Source organism: Nanorana parkeri, unplaced genomic scaffold (genome assembly GCF_000935625.1).
Source record: "Nanorana parkeri isolate BGI_ZX_2015 unplaced genomic scaffold, ASM93562v1 scaffold1037, whole genome shotgun sequence".
NCBI lineage: Eukaryota > Metazoa > Chordata > Amphibia > Anura > Dicroglossidae > Nanorana > Nanorana parkeri.
The window spans coordinates 171771-179192 of NW_017307305.1; the positions used below are offsets into that span (position 1 = coordinate 171771).

A 7422-nucleotide genomic window follows, 5' to 3' on the forward strand; every position below is an offset into this window, starting at 1 on the left:
TTATATAGTAATGTCAAATAAGTACTTGGGCAATGTATATTTAGTTAATATTATTATTATTTCTATTATTATATTTGTAAATATTTACACACAATTTGTTTGCACTCTTATTTATTAAGGAAACTCTTATACAATTCCTCTTGTTTCAAGAGTCTGTTAACAGGAAGTGACAGAAAGTGACAGGAAGTGTTTTCCAGACCAGCGCGGCACGGACAGGCAATGTAAAGTCTGTCGTAGGTGTGAAGTTCTTAAAGTGGACGTTTCGGTGACTTCAAAAGTCTGCACAAATAAATTCTTATGAAGGACAATATACGGGAAATGTATACATGTGTAAACCTCTACATTTATTACTAAAAAGTCATACTTATGCAGCAGTCCAGTGATGATGCCTAGGCTGAGATGATGTCATCAGTCTGCTGCAGGCAAAAGGAAGAATTTCCTCAATCTCCCCTCCCCCTCCACTGATTATATACATTGTAACTTTGTAGCAAGTCACAATGTGAGAGATTGCAGCAGGGGCTGATCGGTGTCACTACACTCCCCACAGGCACCACCAATTACATGACTGTCATCTCTGATCCGGCATCTCCATCTAAAAAGAAAATGGTGACTCTGCATGAGGCCTGAACAAAGATGGCTCCGTCCTTCTGGAGAGAAAAGCAGATGAGGGCAGGGGGAGTACTGTGATCCCCTGGATAGGTAATAAATACCTGGAAGTTTTACACTCAGGCTGGGCACACACCTTACAACCATCGCAAGACTTTTGTCTTGCGTTGGTTGTAATGTAATTTAAAAAACGTACGATCTGCTTATCTTGGACAGGCAGATCGTACTCGCGCCCCCCCCCGAGTGGCGGGCTTCCGATGACCGCAATGCCGAACGGGCCGTCCAGCTTTTATCTTACGAACATGCTACACACCCGCCGAACATCGTACGATACTTGGCGGGTTTTCGAACATGTTCCTAAGATAAAAGTCGTGCGACCTTACAGTAGTATATATATATCAGCCCATTGGTAAGTTGGTGTTCACCAATGTGGACCAGCCCAAGGTCCAGTAGATATAAAGAGGAATCAGCTATAGAGGACTACAAATCCCAGCAAGACACTATACATCAATGCAGAATACCGCCAACTATAGAGGACTACAAATCTCAGCAATACATTATACAGCAATGCAGAATACCACCAGCTATAGAGGACTACAAATCCCAGCAATCCATTATACAGCAATGCAGAATACCACCAGCTATAGAGGACTACAAATCACAGCAATACCATTATACAGCAATGCAGAATAATACCACCAAATATAGAGGACTACAAATCCCAGCAATACATTATACAGCAATGCAGAATACCATCAGCTATAGAGGACTACAAATCCCAGCAATCCATTATACAGCAATGCAGAATACCACTGTCAGCTATAGAGGACTACAAATCCCAGCAATACATTATACAGCAATGCAGAATACCACCGTCAGCTATAGAGGACTACAAATCCCAGGAATACACTATACATCAATGCAGAATACCACCAGCTATAGAGAACTACAAATCCCAGCAATACATTATACAGCAATGCAGAATACCACCAGCTATAGAGGACTACAAATCTCAGCAATACACTATACAGCAATACACCTTGGTGTCAACATTTCAGCATGTTTTACGCACTTTTTTTTCAATTGACGCACGTTAATGCGGTCTAGGGGGGCCAAATGCGCTGTAATCTGCCAAAAAGAATCTCAGGGGTGAACAGGGGCCATTGAAATGAACGGGGTTTCTTGTGTTGAGCGTTTTGTTGCGCTTAGCTTTGAGGGACTAGACGCCCAGGTGTGAACGGGGACTAAGACTCACATTGATAACTGCATCTGTGTAAAATGTTTTTGTATGTGGTGCCCCAACCCATTCGTCTGCTATGCTGGTCAAAAGGAAACGCAATAGAATGACCGCTAAACATACACGCACGCGGCACGGCGAACTCCTTAAACAAATACTATTAATAATGGTAATAGGCATTCAAACACAGGCGCATACACACACACAAACACAAACGCACACACGCACACACACACTCACACACACACACTCACACACACACACACACACACCCCTCCCCTGCTTTCCTGGCTCCTATTCTCCCATTTGCAAACTGCTTTGCATTTAAGCATTTAACTCCAAATCGGCTTTTAGCCTCATTCCTCCTCCTGTTGTCAGCCCCCTCCTTGCCTGGCTGCCCCCTCCCCTGGAGCACTTTCATACCTCCACAGCCCGCAGAGATACACACAAGGCAGGTGGGAGAACAGGACTACAAAGACAGGAGCCACAGGGGGAGCGGAGACTGAGGGGCCACTAACAACAACAACAACAACAAAAAAGGACAATTTTCCAAGGTGGAGGGTGCAGGAGAACCAGAGAAGGGGAGGGAGGCCGGCAAGTGTCAGACCTGGGAAAGTGGGCAGGGGGGGCAGATTTGGGCTGGAGAGGAAAGTACCAGAGGCGGACGATAGGTAAGAGACAGGTGGAGACGCCACAGGAAAAGATATTGAGGGAGGACACTGGGATTGAGGAGAAAGTTGGCTGGAAAGAAAAGTTGGATCATTTCGGAACTTGGATAAAATATTCAACCAATCAGGAGACAGAAAGAGAGTAAGAGCCGAGATAAAGGAAGAATCCTTCCGTCAACAGGTAAGCGATGACTTGATTTATTGTGTACGATGTATAATAGATACATAAACTTTTTTTGCTACTTTATATATTTTATTTATATAGTTTATAATAAACTGACGTTTCTTTGGTGTGTTTACCGAGAGCAGAAACATATTTATTATTTTTATATATCTCTGGGGGGGATATAAAGAGCCTTGTACGAGCAGAGGAATTGATCATTAAAAAAGAAACAATTATATTCACCATAAAACAGTATTAATCACTCTATAAAATGAATAATGAATATTACAATTCACTTACACTCTATACAGACATAGAACACTACAACCCCCAACATGACCGACCACTGGACATGATCATAATACAATTCTATTACACTCTATACATAGAACACTACAACCCCCAACATGGCCAACCACTGGACAACATCACAATACAATTCTATTACACTCTATACAAAGAACACTACAACCCCCAACATGGCCGACCACTGGACACAATCATAACACAATCGTATTACACTCTATACATAGAACACTACAACCCCCAACATGGCTGACCACTGGACATGATCATAATACAATTCCATTACACTATATACATAGAACACTACAACCCCCAACATGGCTGACCACTGGACATGATCATAATACAATTCCATTACACTATATACATAGAACACTACAACCCCCAACATGGCTGACCACTGGACATGATCATAATACAATTCCATTACACTATATACATAGAACACTACAACCCCCAACATGGCTGACCACTGGACATGATCATAATACAATTCCATTACACTATATACATAGAACACTACAACCCCCAACATGGCTGACCACTGGACATGATCATAATACAATTCCATTACACTATATACATAGAACACTACAACCCCCAACATGGCTGACCACTGGACATGATCATAATACAATTCCATTACACTATATACATAGAACACTACAACCCCCAACATGGCTGACCACTGGACATGATCATAATACAATTCCATTACACTATATACATAGAACACTACAACCCCCAACATGGCTGACCACTGGACATGATCATAATACAATTCCATTACACTATATACATAGAACACTACAACCCCCAACATGGCTGACCACTGGACATGATCATAATACAATTCCATTACACTATATACATAGAACACTACAACCCCCAACATGGCTGACCACTGGACATGATCATAATACAATTCCATTACACTATATACATAGAACACTACAACCCCCAACATGGCTGACCACTGGACATGATCATAATACAATTCCATTACACTATATACATAGAACACTACAACCCCCAACATGGCTGACCACTGGACATGATCATAATACAATTCCATTACACTATATACATAGAACACTACAACCCCCAACATGGCTGACCACTGGACATGATCATAATACAATTCCATTACACTATATACATAGAACACTACAACCCCCAACATGGCTGACCACTGGACATGATCATAATACAATTCCATTACACTATATACATAGAACACTACAACCCCCAACATGGCTGACCACTGGACATGATCATAATACAATTCCATTACACTATATACATAGAACACTACAACCCCCAACATGGCTGACCACTGGACATGATCATAATACAATTCCATTACACTATATACATAGAACACTACAACCCCCAACATGGCTGACCACTGGACATGATCATAATACAATTCCATTACACTATATACATAGAACACTACAACCCCCAACATGGCTGACCACTGGACATGATCATAATACAATTCCATTACACTATATACATAGAACACTACAACCCCCAACATGGCTGACCACTGGACATGATCATAATACAATTCCATTACACTATATACATAGAACACTACAACCCCCAACATGGCTGACCACTGGACATGATCATAATACAATTCCATTACACTATATACATAGAACACTACAACCCCCAACATGGCTGACCACTGGACATGATCATAATACAATTCCATTACACTATATACATAGAACACTACAACCCCCAACATGGCTGACCACTGGACATGATCATAATACAATTCCATTACACTATATACATAGAACACTACAACCCCCAACATGACCGACCACTGGACATGATCAGAATACAATTCTATTACATTCTATACATAGAACACTACAACCCCCAACATGACCCACCGCTTCCTCATACACACTTGTTGGTAATATGTATGTTCTGTCATTTTCTTGTGTGTGTTCAAAATGTGCACATTTACTTTTCTGTTGGACGGGTCTTACGTACGCATGGAAAAGTTTGTTGTGGTGATATTGCGTATGTGGCTGTACAGTTGACAGTGTTACAGCCCATGACAGTGTGTAAACACTCTTAGCCCTTTGGAAGTCGTGATCTTATTGATATAGCTACGTAGACAAACACTGCACTTAGAGCTAATATTTGAAGGCAATCCTTGCCCTCCAGAGCTTGCAGTCTAATGGAAAAAAAAAGAGGTTTGCATCATCCTAAGAATCATGGGTCCTTCTTCTTTTCTCTTAAAGGGTTATTAAACCCTCAGCGTGTTTTTGCATATACATATATGTGAGGCTAGCAAGCAGTAGATATATGCAAAAACTTTAAAAAGAAAAAAAAAACCCATTGAAACAGGTTTAAACTTACCTGTGTCTTAGCCGCGCGCTCCCGTCCGAAAATCTGAAAATTCTCGTGCGGCCGCCAAGGATCTTGGGGTCGGGCGCATGCGCAGTTCAGATTTTCGGCCGGGAGACGAGGAGAGACACAAGGTAAGTCTACGGAGCAGCGTGCACAGGAAAGAAGAAGAAGATCGGATTAAGAAATCTAATTTAGGGTAAGTGCTTTCATTAACATTGGGGGGAGGGGAAAGAAATTTGGACTTTAATGTCACTTTAAAATTTATTTTTCCAATATGAATTGTGCTAGAGTTTTTTTAGGATTACAATGAATGTATGGCTGGATATTGTGTTATTACTCATCGTCAATGTAATGCAGTCTGCTTCTTGGCCTTACTACAGTATGGCAGCATAAAACCAACACGTTTGGACTCCTGGGATGTCATTATGGTAGTTGTCGTGATGTCATCGAATGACTGTGGATGCGTACTAACTAATACCTTCTGATTTATTACATAAGCCAGAGAACAAGTATAGTAGTCACTAGGGATGCACCGATACCGATACTAGTATAGGTATCGGTGCCGATGCCGAGAATTGGGTACTCGTACTCGCCCAAATGCTCCGATACCCAGCCTGATACTTGAGCTTCCGGTATCAGGAAGCCGGGCAGCGAGTCATTACATGATGTCCGGCTTCCTGATTGGCCGGGAAGCCGACTCCGTTCTCCCTCGTCCTTTGTGATGATGGAGCATGGAACCGGCTTCCCGGCCAATCAGGAAGTCAGGCAGCGTATAATGACTCGATGCCCGGCTTCCTGGTTGGTCATGAAGCTGGCCAGAAAGCTGACTTCATGTGCTCCCCCATCACCTCGTGACAAGGGAGCATGGAGCTGGCTTGCAAGCCAACCAGGAAGCCTGGCTCCACGTCATTACACGGTGCCCGGCTTCCTGATTGGCCAAGAAAGCTGGCTCCATGCTTTCTCCACCTAGTGACAAGAAGCATGGAGACGGCTTCCCTGCTTATCGGGAAGACGGGTGTCAAGTAATTACACGCCGCCCGGTTTCCCGGCTATGTAGGAAGGCAGTTAGCGGGTCATTACACGCTGCCCGGCTTCCCTGCAATCTAGGAAGGCAGGTGGCAGGTCATTACATGCCTCCTGGCTTCCTTAATGGGACTTCCGGTATCGGTATCTGAAGGTACCGGAAAAAAATATATCTGTACTCGTACTCGATACTGAAAACCCGGTATCGGCGCATCCCTAGTAGTCACTAAGCCAGAGACTGGATATAGAGGTGTCTAGAAACCTATCAGATTTCATATTGATCTACTCCAATTAAAGTGCTTGAAATTAAAATTTTGGTAAAAACTATTTTAAGAAAACCCCCAAAACGTTTTTTTAGTACTAGAAATGGTGTGGTTCTATAAACTCAAAAGTAGAAGCAATCCAGATAGAAGCACATTGATTAAAGGGACCCTGAAATAATATGAGTGAATACTTAAGATCCCCCAACAAATACCCTTTGGTGGAGAAGAATCGTCCTCTGAAGTTTCTTTAAAAAATCAACACTTCTGGGAGTGTCAATCTTCTGTGTTACCTACTGCATTCAATGGTTCTTCCCGCCAACCTCCACATCAGTGCCTGACGTAGTGACGTAGGGGTTGAAGGGAGCAACCATTGAGCACAGCGTGGGGTGCTAGAGATCGATACTCCCAAGAACTGTTGGAAGAAAGTGAGTGATTCCTCTTCACCAAAGCTGTATTTGGTGGCATCGGCAGCAGAAGAGGTCAGTATATAGTCTCTTCTGAACAGGTCCAACTGTTGTTTTAACTTTCATTTTTGCAACATGGTTGGTTTAATTTTTGTTTTTATTTATAAATAGTTTTTATTAGTAATTTGCAAAACAAGTATAAAATATAGCAGAGGATTATATGCACATTGACACCCACTCAGGTGAGGGAGCAAAGTTAGTTGCAGACAATAAAACAACTTACAACAATTAAGACATAAAATCAGGGCAGGATTTACTCTTTCTCTCTTTCTGCTGCCCCAAGGCCATGTTCCTCAATGTGCCTCCTCCCTGCCAA

The 7422-nt window shown here is 42.4% G+C and overlaps 1 protein-coding gene across 1 annotated transcript in view; it reads left to right on the forward strand.

Annotated features, from left to right (window-relative positions):
* Positions 1-2572: 2572 nt before the first annotated feature.
* The window catches only part of GNB3 (G protein subunit beta 3), a 39804-nt gene continuing 34954 nt past the window's right edge, over positions 2573-7422 (forward strand). Inside the window, exon 1 of the mRNA XM_018567362.1 lies at positions 2573-2692. The gene's annotated coding sequence lies outside the window, so the exon portion shown is untranslated. The remainder of the gene's footprint in view (positions 2693-7422) is intronic.